General features: G+C 43.0%; 1 pseudogene; it reads right to left on the reverse strand.

Annotated features, from left to right (window-relative positions):
- Window positions 1-21,564: 21,564 nt before the first annotated feature.
- LOC104973365 (developmental pluripotency-associated protein 2-like) lies at window positions 21,565-23,317 on the reverse strand (annotated as a pseudogene).
- Between the last annotated feature and the right edge of the window lie 235 nt (window positions 23,318-23,552).

Consider the following 23,552-nt stretch of genomic DNA (forward strand, 5'->3'; position numbering starts at 1 on the left):
TTGGAGGCCACAAGGGTGTTATGTCAAGGGATGTTCCCTACTGAGACGCATTTTTAGTAAAATTCATCTTTGCTAAAAGATGCATGCATACTCATGGGACGATCCTGAGACATACCAAATATGAACTGTGAACCAGGCAAATCAAAATGATCGGCCAAAGGAAACCCAGAAGACATACCCCATAAAAGTAATTCAAACTGCCAGAGGGTGCAATCCAGACACTCTCCCTCTGAATGTGCCCTTGTGCCTATACACATGTACTGAACTCTTTTCCCCTTAATAAATAGTTTACTTGCTTCACTACTTTCCTTTTATGCAAAGCTGAAGGGCCAGGGCCCTTGTCACTGACCACTGGTCTAGTGGCTAGGATCTGGTACTTTCACTGCCACAACCCAGCCTGAATCTCTGGCTGGGAACCCAAGCCCTGCTCCAAGCCATTGCGGGTGAGGCCACCCGAGATCATATCTGGTGCTGAGACCTGGGAATTCAGAAAGTCAAGGTAAATTGCTGGCCTCGCCCAGCTGTGGCTTGAGGCCCCTGAGACTTTTGCTCCTGCCTTCTTTCTCTCACTTTCCCCTTTGCTTTCAAGACCCGCAGGGCATAATCTCTGTCAGTTCACAGCATTATGGCTCCCCCAACACAGGGGGTGGCTGGGGAATTCCCCAGGCAGTGCAGATTCAAGTAATGCTTGGGTGACACAGCTGACGCTGTCCTCTGAGACATGGTACAAACGTGATTTCTGACTGTGCAGGAATCCGAGGGGTCTCTGACTCTCACTTCCTCTTGCTGTCTCACTCTCACTCTTCCCCTCTCACTCGCACAACAAGGTCTCTTTCTCACTTCTTATCTCTTCACCCTTCTACAGAATGATTTCCTAGATATCATTCCTAAACTGCATCCTCACCACTGTCATACTTGGTGCCGTGACAGACAAAATTGTCAGACGAGTCTCAATTCTACCTTAGCTGCGAGGAAGACAGGGCAAAGGATTTTGGGTTCTTCTGCTGTCTGGTCTCTCACCTTACTCTATGTCCAGAAATCTACTATGAGAATTCTCTGCCTCCCAGCCCTCAAGCCTTGAACCATGTGCCATCTTCCATGGCACCAACTCTAATTTCTCCAAGGGGTCCTCTTTGCATCCATTGGGCCCCTTCACTCCAGGCCCTGGCAGCCTCCACACTGTTACAGATAGCCTATTGGACCGGCTGCTACCCAGAAGCCCAAATTATAAACTCTGTAGATGCTCAGTCTTGAGGAATACACCCCAGCATAGGAAGACCTATCATAGAACATAAGCTGTATAGACAAGGGATCCCTCCTAAGAAAAGTCCTGACAACCTGTCTACACTAGAAAGCCCTTCTCTGGCTGTAGTGGGTTGGGCGTCCTGTACAAGGTATCACAGGGGCCAGAGATGTCTGGTCAGAAATCGATGGAAGAGTAGAGGATTCTTGAAACCCCATCAGGTTCGAAGGGAATTTGGGGGACGCCCTGAACCCCATCAGGTTAAAGTCTTCAGTAAATGTATCTGGGACACTACATTCCATTCGAAGAGTGCTGTCTTGTTCTCTGTTTCAGGTTACTCAACATGGGAGGATCCCTCTACAAGCCAGAAGAAACACTTCTGGAGTGTATCCCTAAGAACTGGTAGTTCTTTAAAATCGAAGGGTTAAAAAAGGAGAAACTTAAGTTCTACTGTAGCAGTGCCAGGCCTTTTTGTAAGTTGGGGAATGGAGAAAAATGGTCTGAAAACGGGTCTCTAAATTATAATGCTGCTGCTAAGTCACTTCAGTCGTGTCCGACTCTGTGCGACCCCATAGACGGCAGCCCACCAGGCTCCCCACCATTATGCAACTAGATCTTTATTGCCACAGAATGGAAAAAAGTGGAGCGATATTCTCTACGTTCAGGTTTCCACGGTCCTTTCATGGTCCAAAATCCCGCCCTGTATGGCTTTCGTAGTGTAAAACCTGGAGAACCAACCAGAAGATTTTCCCGACATTTTGGTTGATCCCCTTCTAAGCTCTTCCAGGGCCAGGGAGGAGGGGGAACTGAGCTTTTCCTGCTCCAAACCTAGCTCTTCCTGCTCCTGAAAGTATTCCCACCTAAGTAGTCCACCCTTATATTAGGAGAGCTTCCCTAATATCAGATGGTAAAGAATCTGCCTGCAATGCAGGAGACTCAGGTTTGATCCCTGGGTCAGAAAGATCCCCTGGAGAAGGGAATGGCTACCCACTCCTGTATAGGGTAAGGGAGTTAGAGAATGTGTGGTTCGGTTAGGAAAAAGAACCAGACCGGCCCTTTACAGGAACAGATCACCTTTAATGAGGCGAGAAGGGGCAGCAGTCAGATTAGGGAGCTGCTGCACTAACCCAACAAAAGAGTAAGTATATATAGGCATGTATGTGGAAATCGACTGTCTTAAGGGGGCCTGTTTTTCTCCAAGGTTGTTCGGAGTAGTTGTCTCTTAAACGGCTGGGGCAAGGAATTCTGGAGATTGGCCAGAGGCTGGACCGGCTGGGTGTTGGGCATAATCAATCTTAATGTCCATTTTTTTTTTCCTTCGGGTGAGAGAGTTCTTTGTTTTGCATAGCATGGTGGGGAGGACCTGGAGGGGAGTTTTAACACCAGGCTATTTTGAGCCATGTAACTTTCCTTCACTCTCCAGTATTCTTGCCTGGAGAATCCCATGGACAGAGGAGCCTAATGGGCTACAGTCCACGGGGTCACAAAAAGTCGGGCATGACTAGAGAGACTTAGCATGCAGCCAGCAGGAGTAAAGAATTATTTCTAATTGTATAATAATGTCGATTAGTTTGCTGTTACAGAGGTAATACATACTTGAAGGAACTGTGATTTGATTTTCCCCTGCTTACAGTGAATATGTTGTTTTTGTCTCAACAGTGGTAGAAGATATGGGACTCCTGAGACAACAGACTTTACTACTCATGGCGCAAGAAGGAGGTTGAGCTTCAGCATGATTGCAGGGTTTCCTTTGCCCCTAAACTCCACACAGGAGTCGCAATGAACACGGATGGATGGGGCACGTGCAATGGGTTTGCTTTACAGCTGAGGAACACTGAACTTAGTAAATCCTTTGCTTTTATAGCAACAGTAAACAAGCCTGTGTCCTGGTGAGACATGCTTTTATCCCTTGAGATTGCTCATGTAAACTCAGTCTTGAGAAATGGTCTGAATGGCATACCCAATGAGACACATAGGAACTCAAGAGACCCACAGAAAATTCTCTTCAAACAATACTTACTCTGTGTGTGTGTGTGTTTGTGCAGTCTCTTCAGTTGTGTCTGACCCTTTGTCACCCTGTGGACTGTAGCCCACCAGGCTCCTCTGTCCATGGAATCCCCCAGGCAAGAATACTGGAGTGGGTTGCCATGCCTCCTCCAGGGGATCTTCCTGACCCAGGGACCAACCTGCATCTCCTGCATTGCAGGTGGATTCTTTACCGCTGAGCCACTGGGGAAACCCCAATACTTACTTACATTTCCTAATGTGGGGGGTAAAAAAGCAAGGAAAATCTACCCTCTACTTATATATCCCAGCAACTTCATTGTTAATTTAGTTCTACAAACTAGATCTGTCTAAAATTGAGAAAGGTGTATGGGCAGCCTCTGGAACCACATTTAAAGTTCAGGTGATAATATATATATATATATATATATATATATATATATATTTTTGCATTTCTTTTCCATGGGGATGGTCTTAATCCCTGTCTCCTGTACAATGTCACGAACCTCATTCCATAGTTCATCAGGCACTCTATCTATCAGATCTAGGCCCTTAAATCTATTTCTCACTTCCACTGTATAATCATAAGGGATTTGATTTAGGTCATACCTGAATGGTCTAGTGGTTTTCCCTACTTTATTCAATTTAAGTCTGAATTTGGCAATAAGGAGTTCATGATCTGAGCCACAGTCAGCTCCTGGTCTTGTTTTTGTTGACTGTATAGAGCTTCTCCATCTTTGGCTGCAAAGAATAAAATCAATCTGATTTTGGTGTTGACCACCTGGTGATGTCCATGTGTAGAGTCTTCTCTTGCTTGCTCTTTGGAAGAAGAGTTATGACCAACCTGGATAACATGTTGAAAAGCAGAGACATTACTTTGCCAACAAAGGTCCGTCTAGTCAAGGCTATGGTTTTTCCAGTGGTCATGTATGGATATGAGAGTTGGACTGTGAAGAAAGTTGAGCACCAAAGAATTGATTCTTTCGAACTATGGTGTTGGAGAAGACTCTTGAGAGTCCTTTGGACTACAAGGAGATCCAACCAGTCCATTCTGAAGGAGATCAGCCCTGGGATTTCTTTGGAAGGAATGATGCTAAAGCTGAAACTCCAGGACTTTGGCCACCTCATGCGAAGAGTTGACTCATTGGAAAAGACTCTGATGCTGGGAGGGATTGGGGGCAGGAGGAGAAGGGGACAACAGAGGATGAGATGGCTGGATGGCATCACTGACTCGATGGACATGAGTCTGAGTGAACTCCGGGAGTTGGTGACGGACAGGGAGGCCTGGCGTGCTGCGATTCATGGGGTTGCAAAGAGTCGGACACGACTGAGCGACCGAACTGAACTGATAATATTTTTGAAATTCACAAAAATACTCCTTTAGTGACAGCTAAAGCTTCTTACACATTGTCAACCTCATGATTTGGGATTGCAATTACTCTCTCAAGTGGGGTCACCCAGGGGCCTCCATTTCCCAAATTCTCAAGGACAGTCCTTCAGGTTTCCCAGTGATGGAGTGAATGTCTTCTGTCTTTGAACATGGTGAGCATTTCCTCACAGAGCCTGTCCACTTCTAAGCCCTTGCCTCTTCCTCAGTACACTGTCAAACAAGAACAAGTCACAGAAAAGCTTGGAATAGGACAGATATCCACAGCAGAGCATCCAAACTAAGGCCATAGGCAGGCTTGGCTGCAGAAACATGTAACACAGTGGTCTGTGTATGTTAGTGGGATGTTTCCCACTGTTTGTGCTTAGTCACTCAGTCGTGTCTGACTCTTTCTCACCCCACAGACTGTAGCCTGCCAGGCTGTTCTGTCCATGCAGATTCTCCAGTCAAGAATACTGGAGTAGGTTGACATTCCCTTCTCCGGAGGATCTTCCCAACCCAGGGATCAAACCCAGGTCTCCTTCACTGCAGGCAGATTCCATACCAGCTGAGTCACCAGGGAATGCTACTAATACTTATTGGTATGTAGGCCATGAGTGGTTCCCAAACCTGCTCTTCCCTCTCAGTCTTTTGGACTGGATTTTTCTCTGTACTTGTTTCCTGGATTTCTGGATGTTCCCAAACAATCTATCACAGGGATCTCAAATTCAACATGTTCCAAATTGACTTAATCATTCTCTACCTATCCAGATCTTCTCTTGCATGTGTAGTTCTGTCTTGATGGATGAAATACTGAACCACCCCACTGCCCAAACTACAACCTTGGGAATCCTGGTTGACACTTCCATCTAGCTTACCCTGGATCATCCATCCAAGACCAACTCTTGTTGATTTTATTGCATAAATATTCCTTATGCCTGTTCTCCCCCTCAGTTCTTTGTCATTTCTCTGACTCAGCTCTTCATTATTTCCTCAGTAGACTTGCAACAACTTCTTTAGTAATCTTTCCTCCAGGGTTTGTCAGGGGAGATGCTACTGGCATTTTGGGAAATATAGGTGTTCATTTGTGCAAGATGGTTCCAGCATCTAATGGTTGCAAGCATGAAATGTCAGTGGTGCCATCTAGTTGTAAGAACCAATCTCTGCTCCCACAAGTGGTGATAGAAAGGAGTTAATGCTGATCAGAGACCCAAGAATACCAAGGGCAAAATAGAGCCACAAGAACCATCAAGGCTGATCTGAGCCAAATCTAAAGGTGGGGACCTGTACCCTTGATGGGGATCCTAGGGTAGGAATGCAGTGCTCCCTAGGGGCTTTAGATGTAGCAGACACTGCATCCCTCCCCCATGCCTCATCCTTCTTTGTCTTTGCCTTTCAGATTTTCTTCTTCTTACTCTACACATTATCCTCAGAGATTGTTTTCACTTGCAAGATCCAAGTGTCACGGAAATGCCAATTTCTACCAGACACACAACTCTTGCCAAGATACCTCTTTTGACCTTGAAATTTTGTATATATTGACATTTAGTATATATAAAAAAGTGGCTATTCAAATCAGTTCAGAAAGGTAAATGAGCCAACAAATTGTTTCCATACATACAGAAGGAAATTGAGATAGATCCTTAACCAATTATAGAAGTATGTTCCTGAAGGTTAAAGAAATTAATATAAAAATTATGAAATTATAGAATAAACTTAAAGGTATATGTGTTTGAAGATTCCAGTTTGATGGTGACATAGGAAGATCCTGGATTCACCTCTTCCCACAGACACACTAAGTCTATAGCTACATGTGGAACAATTTCCTCTAGGAAAAACCTAAAGCTTGGTTAAGTGACAACTACACACTGGCAAATGAGAAGAAAACCATGTCGAAGTGAGTAGGAGAGGCTGGCATACAGTCTGATTATACACCCCATCCCCAGTTTATAACTCACAATCAAGAGGGAATTCAAAGCCTGGAGCTTCTCCCTGAAGACTGAAGGGTTTGAACCCTATATTGGGCACCCCACCTTTTAAGGCCTGCACCAGAGAGATAAGCCCCCGAAACATCTAGCTTTGAAAACTAAAGTCTGAGCTCTTTGACCCATCTCATCCCTTTCTCCCACCCACCCACCCAGCTACAGTTGGACTCAGTAAATACACATCTTATCTATCCCAAGGAAAAGTCACACATATGCACACACAAGAATCATCATTGCAGAAATGCTTCTTACAGCAAAGAGTGGAAAGAAACTTGATGGTTAAGTATAGTGTGATATATCAATGGCTAAATATACTGTAGTTTGTTCTATCTTAAGACATTACAAAATAGATTATAAACTTACTTACATATGTATAGATGTGGACATTCAATGAGGAAAATGTAGGTTCAAATGTAAAGCAATACTGGGAAATCCTGGTGGTCCAGTGTCTTGGACTCTGTACTTTCACCCCTGAGGGCCCAGATTCAATCCCTGGTCAGGGTACTAAGATCTCTTAAAAAAAAAAAAAAAGAAAGAAAGAAAGAAAAAAATAAAAAGCAAAATAGTAGTAGGGAGATCTTAGTTCCCTGACCAGGGATTGAATCTGGGCCCTCAGCAGTGAAAGTGCAGAGTCCAAGCCACTGAACCACCAGGGAATTCTCAATATATATAAAAATAAGCAGAGCTAAAAGAACTACTTGCCTTATAAAGGAAAGGAAATATTTGGTAACATTTGGCAAAGGGTGAGTAGTCATGGAGTTAAACCTTTAACTTTTTTTTAAAAGTGTGGAGTCCTAACCACTGAACTGCAAGGGAATTCCCACTTTTAACTTTTTGAGAGTTTTGTTACTTAAAGTTTTGTTACAATGCACACCCTCAATATTAATATGAAAAATTAAAATAATAGAATATATAAGATATTAACCCTTCCCTTTCTTCTTCAGGAAAGGAAGCAAACCATGATAATGAAGAACAAAACATAAGAAATTACATCAGAAAGGAACCCTTCACCTAGCATTCTTTCCCTTTTATCCTTCCCAAAGGCAGAGAAGAGCTGCTGCTGCTGCTAAGTTGCTTCAGTCATGTCCGACTCTGTGCAACCCCATAGATGGCAGCCCACCAGGCTCCGCCATCCCTGGGATTCTCCAGGCAAGAACACTGGAGTGGGTTGCCATTTCCTTCTCCAATGCAGAGAAAAACAATCAACTTCAAACACTAGGCCCACCAAGTGGTTCTACTGGCCAGTTTCACAGTCAGAAGAAAGGACTACAACTCATCATGGTTTTTGAAGCCTGACACTATTTTGAAAGGGCTTCCCTGGTGGCTCAGAGGTTAAAGCGTCTGCCTGCAAGGCGGGAGACCCAGGTTCAATCCCTGGGTCAGGAAGATCCCCTGGAGAAGGAAATGGCAACCCACTCCAGTATTCTTGCCTGGAGAATCCCATGGACGGAGGAGCCTGGTAGGTTATAGTCCACGGGATCGAAAAGAGTCGGACACGACTGAGGGATTTCACTTTCACTATTTTGAAACACTTCTCTGGTAACATTCAATAGAAATGGTCTCTGAAAGTGTAGTCTCAAACCTCTGCCCTTTACCTTTGTTGAAACTAGGAATTTTATTCCTGTTTCATTGATGGAGAGATTTCTCCCACTCTTCACCCAATAAACAGTCCTTCAGAAGAATATATTTCCTTTTTAAAAAATTTTTTTTTAATTTATGTATTTATTTTTAGAAGAATGTATTTCTTATAATTACATTCTACAAGTTTAACAAAGCACTTCGGAATCCATTAAGTAATATTTCTTAGAGAAAGCTTAAGCCACAAACCTCCTAATTAGTACCACCCCACTAATGGCAACCCACTCCAGTGTTCTTGCCTGGAAAATCTCATGGATGGAGGAGGCTGGCAGGCTACAGTCCATGGGGTCTCAAAGAGTCGGACACAACTGAGCAATTTCGCTTCTTCTTTACTTCACTTCACTATCCAATCAGAAGCCATTATCATCCAACTGACAACAGGCCCCTAATTCTGTAGGTACTCTAACATACAAGAACCAGCTCCCCAGTTGGTGGGGCTCTTCTCTGTGATTATGATACTAGCAAATTGATGCTACCTCAACTGGAATGAACTGCATATGACTTAAGTATAGATTTGAGGTTATTTTAAATTCTGCTTTGTGTCAGGGGTTAAATGTCAATGGAGATCTTTAATGCTCAAAACAGTAATAATTATGTTGTATCATTGTGCTTCTTAGATGTCTAAGTGAAGTTGGTGAGTTGGTAGTTTGAATGTTAAGCACAATAAAATGATCTGAGCTAGAGATAGGGTCTTTGTATGGCTGTTAGTATAATTGATGCCATCCTGGGCCCATAGAGTTCCTCCAGTTCTTCCACTTACCTTACTCAGGACTCTACTATGTGGCAGATTACTTATCTGTTATCAAGGGCTTTGTAGTTAATACATATTGTTTAATAATCAGGTGACTGAGCACAGCATGCACTGCACAGGACCAGGTGACGTCTATGTTCTGTTAGTACCCAAACAATGGTGAAGACCTTTGCTGACATAATCCTGGCACCCATGAGACTAGTTACTCATTCATAAGTCTTGACATAGGAATGCATATCTTATTTCCAAGCATGTACTCCTATTCCCTAGGTTAACTATAAAACAGTCCCAGTGGCTTCTAATTTGTGTGGAATGCATTCGCAAATGCTCTCCTATTATCCCACCCTGATCCCACCCTGTGGGTATGTTACCCTATTATAAACGGATCCATTGGTTATACAGAGCTGCCATCCTCATTTTTCAATCTCAAGATGCCCTCTCACTTTGGTGGGCACTTTTTGTTCCCTCCATCCTCCAACAGCCCTCTTCTGAGAAAATAAAACACAAGATTAAAGTAATATTTGAGATATTGATGTTTTTCTCTTCTGTGTATTTTCCTTTATTTATTTATTTATTTTCAGAACTTTCCCCTAGCCATCTCCATCCCAGAAGTTGGTCCAGTTTAATTTTTTCAGGGAAGGAGAGCAATAGCAGAAAACACCCTGATAGTCTCTGGCTAAAACTCAAACTCACTAAGAAGATTAAGTGAGATGCCTCTGAGGGTAAACATCACAATAGAGGGAGTGCCTTTTAGTCTAAAATCAAAATTAAAAGTTCCTTTGGGTGGGGTGGGGCTGGGAGGAAGATGGGAGTCTGAAGAGTTAGAAAGGTTCCAGAAGGGAAGGGTCATAGGCTCCTAGTGTTGGTCCCCAAGTCCAAGACCCAGAGCATTGGATAGGTCCTGAAGAGGGTCTGCTGATGATGCTATCTGGGCAGAGTTTTTGAGTGAGTGGGGAAAGGAAAGGGCTCCAGAGAGATCTTAGGGGACCCAAGTCCAGTGAATAGGCAGTGGTGTCACAGAGATGGCACAGAGGAGGCAGAGAGATATGAGGTGGGGCAGGGGTGAACTAAAACATATTGGGATTAATTTCCACTCTTCCTATGGAACGATGGCTTTGCTGGTGGTGGGGGGGCTCCAAATAGAAATTGAAGTAAATCTAGATGAAGTTATATTTCTTTTATATGAATGTGAGAGTCCTCCCTGAAACACAGATGACATCTTGTTGTTATCAATACTACACAGTAATGCAGAAATAAATACTACACAGTAATACAGAAGAAATAAAGGGGAGGAGGAGAGAAAATCTTGAGACACCGATGAGGGAGAACAGTCTTAATGACCAAATTGATGCACGGGGGAGGCAGGAGCGGGGTGGGCGGGGGGGGGGGGCGGGGGGGGAGAAGGAAATGGCATCTTTGATGAGCCCCAGGTTTCTTGCTTGGGGCCTTGGTGGTAAAAGTTGGGGTCCTTTACTAGGGCTTGGAACACATGACCAAGAGAGGCTATGTGAGCCTGGGAGACTGAGTGAAGGCACCTAATTCTCTCTCCTACTCATCTTTATAAAGTGGGGACAATGCTGCATACCCCTGGGGCCCGCCGATTTCACAAAGACCCGTTAGAATGCTGTGGGCTAGAGTCGGTAACTGAGGAGAGGCTAACAGTTGAGAAGAACAACAGTTGATGGAGAACATTAGACAGGTAGGAAATCTTTCAAATGAAATTTTAAAAATTCTCTCTAAGTGAATAGATCAGGGCCAGAGACATTCCTTCCATTTGACACTATTGCTTCATGTTCACATCATGGCTCACCTTCATTAGATCTCCATCACCTGTAAAATGAGGATCGTAGTGTGGCTCCAAGACAAGAAAGGGGCAGGGCACAACATTTAAAAGAATGACATTGTCCAAGGACAAGACATAAACTGATTAGAACCAACTAAGTCCAAGATGGTGTACAAGTGGACTTCCACTAGACCTGGAGACTCCGTATATGCTCACTGTAACACATCAGCAAGCTAAACGACACATCCGCAGGTGTCATGACAGTTCTAAGACTGAACGTAAGGTCAAAAAAAGGGATGGCGGCCCAATTTCTGGAAATCCCCAACCCTTTCTCAAAATAGCTAGAATATTCTTCCCACTTATTAGCCTATGAAATTACTCACCCTTGTGAAAACTAACAACTCCATACCCTGTTGCTTCTCTTGCCTTCCAAAATGGTCTACATTCTGTCTCTGGAGTGTGTTTCCTCCCTGAATAAACCTTCTTTCACTTTACTATGGCGTGCTCTTGAATTTTTTCCTGTGTGCAGCCAAGAACCCACACTTGGCGGCTGTCCCAGGGACTCTGATGTGACCTGGGATGTGACCATTTTCTCATGCCCCTTTCTCTTTCCTACAACAGTCCCATTTCTAAGTAGGGGAAGTCATGAGGAGGGAGGCAAGGAGACGTCAGATGATGGTTACTACTGATTGATCTGTCCTCAGAAGCATGGCAGCAGCATGCAGGATCAGTATGGAGCCAGATCAATGCCCAGAGAGGACTGGATGCTGCAGAAGGACAGAGGCAGGAGAGACATGAGACGTGGGTGAGGGGTTGGTGCCTTGCAGATGGTTGAGGGATAGTTGTAGGGGAATGAGTTCAGAGATCATCTATGACCTAGGAAAATCAGGGTGGTTCAGGTCTGAGACTGCCACATCAGCCCCCTCCCTGGGCCCTGGAAAGCATTATCCAGACTTAGGGCAGCCCCAGGATGGCGGTATTCTTTGAGAGATGGGCACGGGACTCACAAGGCAGGCCCTCACCACAGGGTCCTCAGCGTAGACAGGAAAAGAGAAAGAGAGGAGATAATTGGCTTCAATGATCTCTGAGCTAAAGGGCACCCAGTCTGGCCCTGGACTATTTCTTCTTCTGGCTAAATGTCACAATGGAGTCAGTAGACTTTTCTCCAAAGTAACTGGCAGGCCTTTGAGGGTAAGAGCTCTTATTTTTCCACCTCTTCTATATTCCAAAGCCCCAGCAAGGTATGACAAGGAAATAGTGCTGGGTAAAGATTTAGGTCTCACTCAAATAGTTAAAAAGGCTAGTTTGCATAATAATAAAAATTCAGGACAGAGGGGCTGTCACAGAAAGTAGAAAAAAGTCCACTGACTTCACTGGTGACTCAGATGGTAAAGACTCTGCCTGCAATGCAGGAAACCTGGGTTCAATCCCTGGGTTGGAAAGATCTCCTGGAAAAGGAAATGGCAACCCACTCCAGTAAAGCCTGGGAAATCCCATAGATAGAGGAGCCTGGTGAGCTACAGTCCATAGGTTCGCAGAGTTAGACACAAGTGAGTGACTAACACTTTTCTCATATAAAGCATGGCCTTGAAGACAGGGGCTGACCTTAATCATCTATTTGTGGACCATCCTGAGACATTGCTGCACCTTAGTAATGATTCATGAAAGGGAAACTGCTATCAAAAATGATATTTAGAGGAGGTCATGATAGCAGGGCAGTAGGACATAGAGTTCATCTCTTTAGACAATGCACCAAGAATAAATTTACAAATGGGATAATTCTCACAAAGCACCAGCTGAACACTAGCAGAGGACCTGAGAGTCCTCAAAGGACAGGAAAGATCACCAAGTGACTGGGTAGGATGCAAGAAAGAAGGGGAAAAGAAGAGAGGAAGCAGGGTGAGGCTGGTTCCCAGGGGTGGGGGGATCTGAAGGAGAGGTTCCCACATCTTGGGAACTCCCGTCACCAGCAGGGAGATCAATTGGGACAGAAGGAGAACTTAGGGGGCTGTCAGAGGAGAGTTCAGTAAGCAATCTGTTGCATGCAAGACAGAGTCAGACTCACAAAGACAGTCTCTGTCACAGCCCTGTGCACTCCACCCTGAGACGTATGTCTGCCAGTGTGAATGGGGATTGGGTGCTGGAACCTGGGGTTTGGAGAGCAAACCTGGGAAGGGCTGTGAGGAGACAGCCTGAGGAAGTGGGAGTGAGGAAGTTTGCAACTAGGAATGTTTCTGGAGAAAACTTGGACTGCCATAGAAGCAAAAAGTGAAGTGTTAGTAACTCAGTCATGTCTGACTCTGCGTCCCCATGGACTGTAGCCTGCCAGGCTCCTTTGTCCATAGAATTCTCCAGGCCTTTATCAGGACATCACAGGTCCATGCCCTGGGCCAGCATTTCAATGTCCCATGGCCAGAAGTGAATAGGCTCTGGGAGAACAGATCACATCAACCAAGTTCTCAAGAAAATACATCAACTAACACTCTTATTAACTGACAACTGCAGAGCCACTTGGCACAAGATCTAGATCAGATTATCTTCTAAATAAGTTGACCTGGGTATTATCTTGTCTAGGGTAGAATTATGACTGTGTGTGCTGTGTGCTATTGCTCAGTTGTATCCGTTTCTTTGCAACCCCATGGACTGTAGCCTGCCAGGCTCCTCTGTCCATAGAATTCTCCAGGCAAGAATACTGTGTGGATAGTCAGTACCACTGTTAAGAGATGCATGAGGGACAGGGTCGCCATTGCAGCCTCTCTCCCCACATGGTAGCCCTGCCTCACGGGCACTGGCAGGGTCCCCTCCCAGGTCTGGTTCTCTCAGGCCCACAATCTCTGGGTCCCTCACATGACTTGTTGTCACTGGGGCCAGCCCTCTCAAGCCTGTGGCTCCTGGCTTCCCTGTACACCTCAAAACACCAGGGCCGGCTCTTTTGCACCAATGACTGGGCACTAGGAAAGACCCCTGCTGGGGCTGATTTTCTCTCAACCATAGCTGCTGACCTCCCTACATGCCTTGTCAGCACTAGGGCCAGCTCTCTTGTGCCCATGGTCAAGCACTGGGAAGGACCCCACTGGGGCTGATCTTGCACCTGGGGCCACCAGCTCCCATATGTGCCTGTCATTGCCTGGGCTCTCATGACCCCATCCACAGAACCACCTCCACACTCCCTCCATGAATGGGTGGACTTGCGTGCTCCAGGGAGACCACAGAAGCAGACCTGCTGTGGCTGGTCCACACACAGAGGTGGGGCTAAAACCACTGAACTCGAGGCAGCCATGCAACTAAAGAAGGAAAGCTCAAATTTCTCTTTGCAACTGCATAAATACTGAATTTACAGTCTTGTGACTGACTTTGTAAGCTCAGTACCTATAGATCATCTATATGGACAAGTGCTCCTAAAGCCAAGATGAGTCTGGCTTTAGTAGCTGTATACTTTGTAGGTATATATACACATGGGGGGTTAGACCCAGGTAGAATCTAAGCTGCCTCAGTAGCACCCACAGTGGGTCTAAATCTGTTATTACTGCAATCCTGAGACCTGAATCCAGTGAATCTATGCTGGTGGCCTGATGAAAACAATGTCTGAGACACTAGGGCCAGTGCTGTCATACCCACAGTTAAGTTGGTGCCAAGAGCAGTGCCAACAACAGTGCAATCTGAGAGCTCACACAGAGGGTGAAAGGTGACACAATAGAATACACCACACGTGAACGATTCCAGAGGAGGAATGCTCAGTCACTTCCATCCCAGTGAGAGTGCTCCAATACCACCTATCTTGCATTATGGATCAGAAACACAGTGAAGAAACAGACCTGGGGGCCTCTACTCCAACAAATAGGGAGCAGACTCCACCTCTGACAAGACAGTGCCAAACACAGAGCAAAGGGGAGGCCCTGCTCAATATGTAAGGCAGCCTCTGGTTATGACACTGGTCAAACCCCCTATCAAGAGGATAATGGCACAAGCCTCTGGACCAATGTCATCCACCAGTGGGCAGACACCAGAAGCAAGAGGAACTACGATCCTGCAACCTGTAGAAAGCTGACCGCAAACACAGTAAGCTAGACAAAATGAAATCAAGAAATACATTGCAGATGAAGGAGCAAGAAAAAAACCTATAAGAGCACCTAAATGAAGAGGAGAAGATACACAACCTATCTAGAAAAGAATTCAGAGTAATGATGGTGAAGATGATCCAAGATTTTGGAAAAAGAATGGAGGCACACAATGAGAAGATACAAGAAATGTTTAACAAAGACCTAGAAGAAAAGCAATTATCCTCCAACTAAAAATAAAATTTTAAAAAGACCTAGGAGAACTGAAGAACTAAAGAACAAACACATACAATAACTGAAATGAAAAATAAACTAAAAGGAATCAATAGCAGAATAACTGAGGCAGAAGAATGAATAAGTGAGCTAGAAACAGAATGGTGGAATTTACTACCATGGAACAGAATAAGAAAAAAGAATGAAAATAAATTTCAGAGTATCTGGGAAAACATTAAACACACCAGCATTGAATTATAGGGGTCTCAGAAGAGGTAGATAAAGAGAAAGAGTCTGAGAAAATATTTGAAGAAATTATAGTTGAAAATGTCCCAAATATGGGAAAGGAATTAGACACCCAAATCCAGAAAGTGTGGAGAGTCCTGTACAGGATAAACCTAAGGAGGATCATGCCCAGGCACATATTAATCAAACTGTTAAAACTGAATACAAAGAAAAATATTAAAAGCAAAAAGGGAAAAGCACCAAACAACATACAAGGGACTCCCCATTAGGTTATCAGCTGAGTTTTCAGCAGGAAGTCTGTGGGTCAGAAGAGGGTGACATAATATGTTTAACTTGTCGAAAGGGATAAAATTACAGTCAATAATGCTCTATCAGCCAAGATTTGACAAAGAAATCAAAAGCTTTACAGAAAAGCAAAAACTAGAATTCAGCACCATCAAACCCACAAGAGAGGAGATGGTGGGTAAAGACGGTCATCAAACCACAGAAAGGAGAACAAAGAGGAAGGAAAGAAGAAAAGACCTACAAAAACAAACCAAAAATAATTAAGAAAATGGCAGTAGAGATACACATATCAAAAATTACTTTTAATGTAAATGGATTAACTGCTCTACCCAAAAGACATAGATTGGCTGAATGGATACAAAAACAGACTGAAAGCTGGAAAAGTATTACAAAAAATGCTACAGGAACTTCTCTAGGCAGAGGAAGAAAAATAGATCACAACTAGAAACAAGAAAATCATAAATGAGAAACCTCACTGGTAAAACAAAACCTAAAGTAAAAGCAGGAAATCATCCATACACAAACATGACATCAAAACTAGCAACCATAAGAAGAGGAAAGCACAAATGCAGGAAATGGGAAATAGAGAGGCCAGCAATTTAAACTTGCATTTATAGTGGTTTCCCCGGTGGCTTAGTGGCAAAGAATCTGCCTACCAATGCAGAAGATGCAGCTTCAATCCCTGAGTCAGGAAGGTCCCCTGGAGAAGGAAATGGCAACCTCATCCAGTATTCTTGCCTGGGAAATCCTATGGAAAGAAGAGCCTGGTGGGCTATAGTCCATGGGTCACAAAGAATCGGACATGACTTAGTGACTAAACAACAACAATGACACCATATATGTGTGTGTGTGTGTGTGTGTGTGTGTATATATATATAGAGAGAGAGAGAGAGAGAGAGAGAGAAAGAAAGAGAGACTGCTATATCAAAATCTCAGGGGAGATACAAATTAAAAGCTATGATAGATACACACAAAAATAAGAAAGCAACCCAACCACAACACTAAAGATGGTCATCAAACCACAAGAGAGGAGAACAAAAGAGGAAGGAAAGAAGAAAAGACCAACAAAAACAAACCAAAAATAATTAAGAAAATGGCAAAAGAAATACACATATCAAAAATTACTTTAAATGTAAATGGATTTAACTGCTCCACCCAAAAGACATAGATTGGCTGAATGGATACAAAAACAGACTGAAAGTTGGAAAAGGATATTTCATGCAAATGGAAATCAAAAGAAAACTGAAATAGCAATAGTCGTATCAGAAAATAGACTTTAAATAAAGACTGCTACAGGAGACAAGGAAAGACACTACCTAATAATCAAGGGTTCAATCCAAGAAGAAGACATACCTTTGTAAATATATATCCACCCAACAAAGGAGCACCTCAATATACAAGGCACATGCAAACAACCATATAAGGGGAAATCAATAGTAACACCCTAATAGTAGGTGGAAACAGTGCCTGACTTTATTTTTTTGGGCTCCAAAATCACTGCAGATGGTGATTGCGGCCATGAAATTAAAAGATGCTTGCTCCTTGGAAGGAAAGTTATGACCAACCTAGATAGCATATTCAAAAGCTGAGACATTACTTTGCCAACAAAGGTCCGTCTAGTCGAGGCTATGCTTTTTCCAGTGGTCATGTATGGATGTGAGAGTTGGACTGTGAAGAAGGCTGAGTGCCGAAGAATTGATGCTTTTGAACTGTGGTGTTGGAGAAGACTCTTGAGAGTCCCTTGGACTGCAAGGAGATCCAACCAGTCCATTCTGAAGGAGATCAGCCCTGGGCTTTCTTTGGAAGGAATGATGCTAAAGCTGAAACTCCAGTACTTTGGCCACCTCATGGGAAGAGTTGACTCATTGGAAAAGACTCTGATGCTGGGAGGGATTGGGGGCAGGAGGAGAAGGGGACAACAGAGGATGAGATGGCTGGATGGCATCACCGACTTGATGGACGTGAGTCTGAGTGAATTCTGGGAGTTGGTGATGGACAGGGAGGCCTGGCGTGCTGCGATTCATGGGGTCGCAAAGAGTCGGACACAACTGAGTGACTGAACTGAACTGAACTGAACTGAATAGTAGGTGACTTTAACACCCCATTTAATCAATGGACACTTAATCCAGTCTGAAAATAAATAAGAAAACACTAGCCTTAAATGACACATTAAACCAGATAGACTTAATTGATGTTTATTGGAGCATTCCATCCAAAAGCAGCAGAATACACTGTCTTCCCAGATGTACATGAAACTATCTCCAAGACAGATCACATCTTGGGTCACAAATCAAGCCCTGGTAAACTTGGGAAAATTGAAAACACGTCATGCATCTATTTCAACCACCATGATATGAAATTAGACATCAATTAGAGGGGAAAACTGTTAGAAAAAAAACACCACATTCACATGGAGGCTAAACAATATGTTCTAAATAACCAATGGGTCACTAAGGAAATCAAAGAGGAAATTTAAAAATACCTAGAGACAAATGACAATAGAAAATTACCCAAAACCTATGGGATAGAGCAAAAGCAGTTCTAAGAGGGAAGTTTATAGCAATACAATCTTACCTCAAGAAACAAGAAAAATCTCAAATAGACAACCTAACGTTATACCTAAAGCAACCAGAGAAAGAACAAACAAAACCCCAAGTTAATAGAGGGAAAGAAATCATAAAAATCAAGGCAGAAAAAAATGAAATATAGACAAAGAAAACAATAGTAAAGATCAATGAAAATAAAAGGTGGTTCTTTGAGAAAATAAACAAAAGTGATAAATCTTTATCAAGTCTCATCAAGGAAAAAAGGCAAAAGATGCAGATAAATGAAATTAGAAATAAAAAAGGAGAAATTGCAAAAGACACTACAGAAATACAAAGGATCATAAGAGATTATCTCAAGCAACTATATGCTAAAAATAGACAACCTAGGAGATTGAACACTTAGAAAAGTATGATTTTCTAAGACTGAACCAGGATTAAATACAAAATATGAGCAGACAACCACAAGTACTGAAATTGAAACTGTGATTAAAAAACAAAAACTCAGGGCCAGATGTCTTCAAAAACAAATTCTATCAAACATTTAGATAAGAGTTAACACCTATCTTTCTGAAAATATTCCAAAATATTGCAGAGGAAGGAACACTTTGATGCTCATTCTATGAGATGACCATCACTTGGATACCAAAGCCAGAGAAAAATATCACAAAGAATAAAATTACAGGCCAATATCACTGATGAACATAGACACAAAAATCCTCAACAAATTATTAGCAAACTGAAACCAGCAACACATTAAAAGGATCATAGTCCATAGTGAAAGTGAAAGTTACTCAGTCGTGTCCGACTCTTTGTGACCCCATGAACTATACAGTCCATGGAATTCTCCAGGCCAGAATACTGGAGTGGGTAGCCTTTCCCTTCTCCAGGGGGTCCTCCCAAGCCAGGGATCGAACCCAGGTCTCCCACATTGCAGGCAGATTCTTTACCAGCTGAGCCACAAGGGAAGCCCATAGTCATAGTCCATAGTCAAGTGTGATTTACCCCAGAGATGCAAGGATTCTTAAGTATGTGTAAATCAATCAATGTGATACACCACATTAACAACCTATAGGATAAATTCCACAAGATCATTTCAGTAAATGCAGAAAAAGCTTTTGACAAAATTCAACACTCATTTATGATATAAAAAAAAATTACTCTCCAGAAAGCGGGCACAGAGGGAACTTACCTCAATATAATAAAGGCAATATGAAAAACCCACAGCAAACATCATTCTCAATGGTGAAAAACAGAAAGCATCTCCTCTAAGACTAGACAAGGATGTCCACTCTCACCACTTTATTCAACATTGTTTTGGAAGTCCTAGCCATAGCAATCAGAGAAGAAAAAGAAATGAAAGTAATCTAAATTGGAAAAGAAGTAAAATTGTCACTGTTTGCAGATGACATGATACTATACAAAGAAAATCCTAAAAATGCTGTCAGAAAACTACTAGAGCTCATCAATGAATTTGGTAAAGTTGCCAGATGCAAAATCTATTCACAGAACTCTCTTGCACACCTATACACTAACAACAAAAGATCAAAAAGAGAAATTAAGAAAACAATCCCATTTACCATAACAGGAAAAACAATAAATTACCTAGGAATAAACCTACCTCAGGAGGCAAAAGACTTGTACTCAGAAAATTATCAGATACCAATGAAAGAAGGCAATGGCACCCCACTCCAGTACTTTTGCCTAGAAAATCCCATGGACAGAGGAGCCTGGTGGGCTGCAGTCCATGGAGTCGCTAAGAGTCGGACACGACTGAGCAACTTCACTTTCACTTTTCACTTTCATGCATTGGAGAAGGAAATGGCAACCCACTCCAGTGTTCTTGCCTGGAGAATCCCAGGGATGGGGAAGCCTGGTAGGCTGCCGTCTATGGGGTCGCACAGAGTCGGACACAACTGAAGCGACTTAGCAGCAGCAGCAGCAATGAAAGAAGTCAAAGATGATGTCCATCAATGGAGGAATGGATAAAGAAGATGCGGCACATGTATACCATGGAATATACTCGGCCACAAAAAAAAGAAGAAAATAATACCATTTTCAGAAACATGGATGGACATAGAGACTGCTATACTGAGTGAAGTAAGTCAGACAAAGACAAATATATGATATCAATTATATGTGGAATCTTAAAAATGGTACAAATGAACCTATTTACAAAACAGAAATTGAGTCATAGATGTAGAAAACAAACTTATGATTACCAAGGGGGTAAGGGGGTGGTGGTGAAGGGATAAATTGGAATATAAGGATTGACATATACATACTACTCTACATAAAAGACAACTAATAATAACCTACTGTATAGCACAGGGAATTCTATCTGGTACTCTGTAAGATGATGCTGTGAAAGTGCTGCCCTCAATATGTTAGTAAATTTGGAAAACTCAACAGTGGCCACAGGACTGGAAAAGGTCAGTTTTCATTCCAATCCCAAAGAAGCAATGCCAAAGAATGCTCAAACTATCGCACAATTGCACTCATCTCACACGCTAGTAAAGTAATGCTCAAAATTCTCCAAGCCAGGCTTCAGCAATACATGAACCGTGAACTTCCAGATGTTCAAGCTGGTTTTAGAAAAGGCAGAAGAACCAGAGATCAAATTGCCAACATCCGCTGGATCATGGAAAAAGCAAGAGAGTTCCAGAAAAACATCTATTTCTGCTTTATTGACCATGTTAAAGCCTTTGCCTGTGTGGATCACAATAACCTGTGGAAAATTCTGAAAGAGATGGGAATACCAGACCACCTGACCTGCCTCTTGAGAAACCTATATGCAGGTCAGAAAGCAACAGTTAGAACTGGACATGGAACAACATACTGGTTCCAAATAGGAAAAGGAGTACATCAAGGCTGTATATTGTCACCCTGCTTATTTAACTTATATGCAGAGTACATCATGAGAAACACTGGGCTGGAAGAAGCACAAGCTGGAATCAAGATTGCTGGGAGAAATATCAATAACCTCAGATATGCAGCTGACATTACCCTTATGGCAGAAAGTGAAGAGGAACTAAAAAGCCTCTTGATGAAAGTGAAAGAGGAGAGTGAAAAAGTTGGCTTAAAGCTCAATTCAGGAAACTAAGATCATGGCATCTGGTCCCATCACTTCATGGGAAATAGATGGGGAAACAGTAGAAACAGTGTCAGAGTACATTTTTTTGGGGTCCAAAATCACTGCAGATGGTGATTGTAGCCATGAAATTAAAAGACGCTTACTCCTTGGAAGGAAAGTTATGACCAACCTAGATAGCCCAATAAAAAGCAGAGATATTACTTTGTCAACAAAGGTCCGTCTAGTCAAGGTTTATGGTTTTTCCAGTGGTCATGTATGGATGTGAGAGTTGGACTGTGAAGAAAGCCAAGTGCCGAAGAATTGATGCTTTTTTTGTTTGTTTGTTTATAGCAGCTTTATTCATAATTGCCAAAACTTGGAAGTAATCAAGGTGGCCTTCAAGATATGAATGGATATACTACAGTACATCCAGACAAAGGAGTATCCAGCATGAAGTCAAAAACTGCTGAAAAATGTATTAACTAAAACAAAACCAAATTACATTCTATCAATACATAGCTAGTAACAGTCACTTTCAGGTAAACCTTAAGTACAGAATACAGACATTCCCATCTGTACTTAAGGCATCAGGCCACACTGAGGATGGTGAGAACAAAGTATAGCAGTCATTGGGATGTGAATCACTTTAACTGTGGGCTCTCCACCATTTATCCTTTTTCCCCGGATTACTAGTAAGGAGATTGAATCAATAATCAAAAACTTCTCATCAAGCAAAAGTCCAAGACCAGATGACTTCAGTGGTGAATTCTAACTTTTTAAAAATTGAGGTAAAACCATATAAAACATTATGTTACAAATGTACAGGGCTTCCCAGATGGCACCGTGGTAAAGAATCCTCCTGACAATGCAGGAGATGCAGGTTTGATCCCTGGGTCAGGAAGTTTCCCCTGGAGAAGGAAATGGCAAGTCCTCCACCAGTATTCTTGCCTGGAAAATTCCATGGACAGCAAAGCCCGGCAGACTGAAGTCCGTGAGTTCCCAAAGAATCGAGCACAACTGAACGGCTGAGTAATTGAGCACACCCACGCACATACCCACTACAGATATACAACATAGTTATTCGATATTTGATACTACGAAAATCTAGTTACCATGATTACCATAAAATTACCCTCTTCACCCATTTCTCCACCTCCCATTCCTTCCCTGCTGGTAAGCACTTATTCTTTTTTAAAACGTGGTCCATTTGAAAGCAATGATGTTGATGTATCCAAACCAGGTTTCTTCCTCCTCCCCATTGTGATTAATCTTTTCATAATCTTCTTATTCCTCTTAGCGCATTCAGGGCATAACAGGTTGTCTTCCAGGTCTGGGGGTGCAAAAGTGCAGGCAGGTAACATGAAGAGGGAGGTCATCCTCCTGGGGGTGTCAGGCACCTAGGTCTGACCTGCTTGGAACTGCAGGCGAACCCAACCTTCTGTGTCTGCCAAGAGTGGTCTGCCATGGACCACACACCACTGGACACCTGAGGCTTGTGGCAGAAAGGATTCAGAGGCACGAAGGGCACGTGAATTCACAGCCTTTGGTTGAACAGCCCTTGACGCAATTCTTGACCATGCTGCCAGCATGGCTACCTGAGGTGAAGTTACCACCTCAACCATTTTAGTCCTTTCCTCACTCTCACTCATCTTCCTTTTCTGTACACTTCCCCTCTTGGTCACCATGCTGTGCTTCCTTGAACATGTGTGCATTCGGGCCTCCCGTGATGATTTAGGAATATACTGACCTTTTTCAGGAAAAGCATGTTCTTGGAGTCTCCGATAAACTTCTATTTTCTGCCCATCCGTACTCAGCTTAAGTTGTTGGCACCAGTTCCGCAAAGTGTCCCGACTCACATCGTTAATCGGAGGCAATGTGGTCAGCAAGGGACAAAATGATCTTCTAAAGCTAGAACTTGGACAATCTTCCTCAAGCTCATTTGTCTGAGGAAGAGGAACTTGATTATTTGTATTCAGTGCCTCCTCTTTGACTTCTGAAGTTGAGGAAACACCTGGTTCCACTTGATGGTCTTCAATAATTTCCTCATTAACTGGATACAATGTAAGAATCACATTTTCTTCATCTAAAGGCCCTTCAAAGAAATTCTTTCCATAATTTGAGTATGCCATTTCAAGGAATGCTCAGACAAAGGCAGAGCCACAATGCTCAATCTCTGCAGTTTAATCCTCTGAACCTGAGGGTTTCTAGTCCAGTTTCTCCTTCCTTTTGTAAGCAAATGTCCCCTACTTCCAGAATTGATGCTTTTGAACTGTGGTGTTGGAGAAGACTCTTGAGAGTCCCTTGGACTGCAAGGAGATCCAACCAGTCCATCCCAAAGGAGACCAGTCCTGGGTGTTCATTGGA

Source organism: Bos taurus, chromosome 11 (genome assembly GCF_002263795.3).
Source record: "Bos taurus isolate L1 Dominette 01449 registration number 42190680 breed Hereford chromosome 11, ARS-UCD2.0, whole genome shotgun sequence".
NCBI classification, from domain to species: domain Eukaryota; kingdom Metazoa; phylum Chordata; class Mammalia; order Artiodactyla; family Bovidae; genus Bos; species Bos taurus.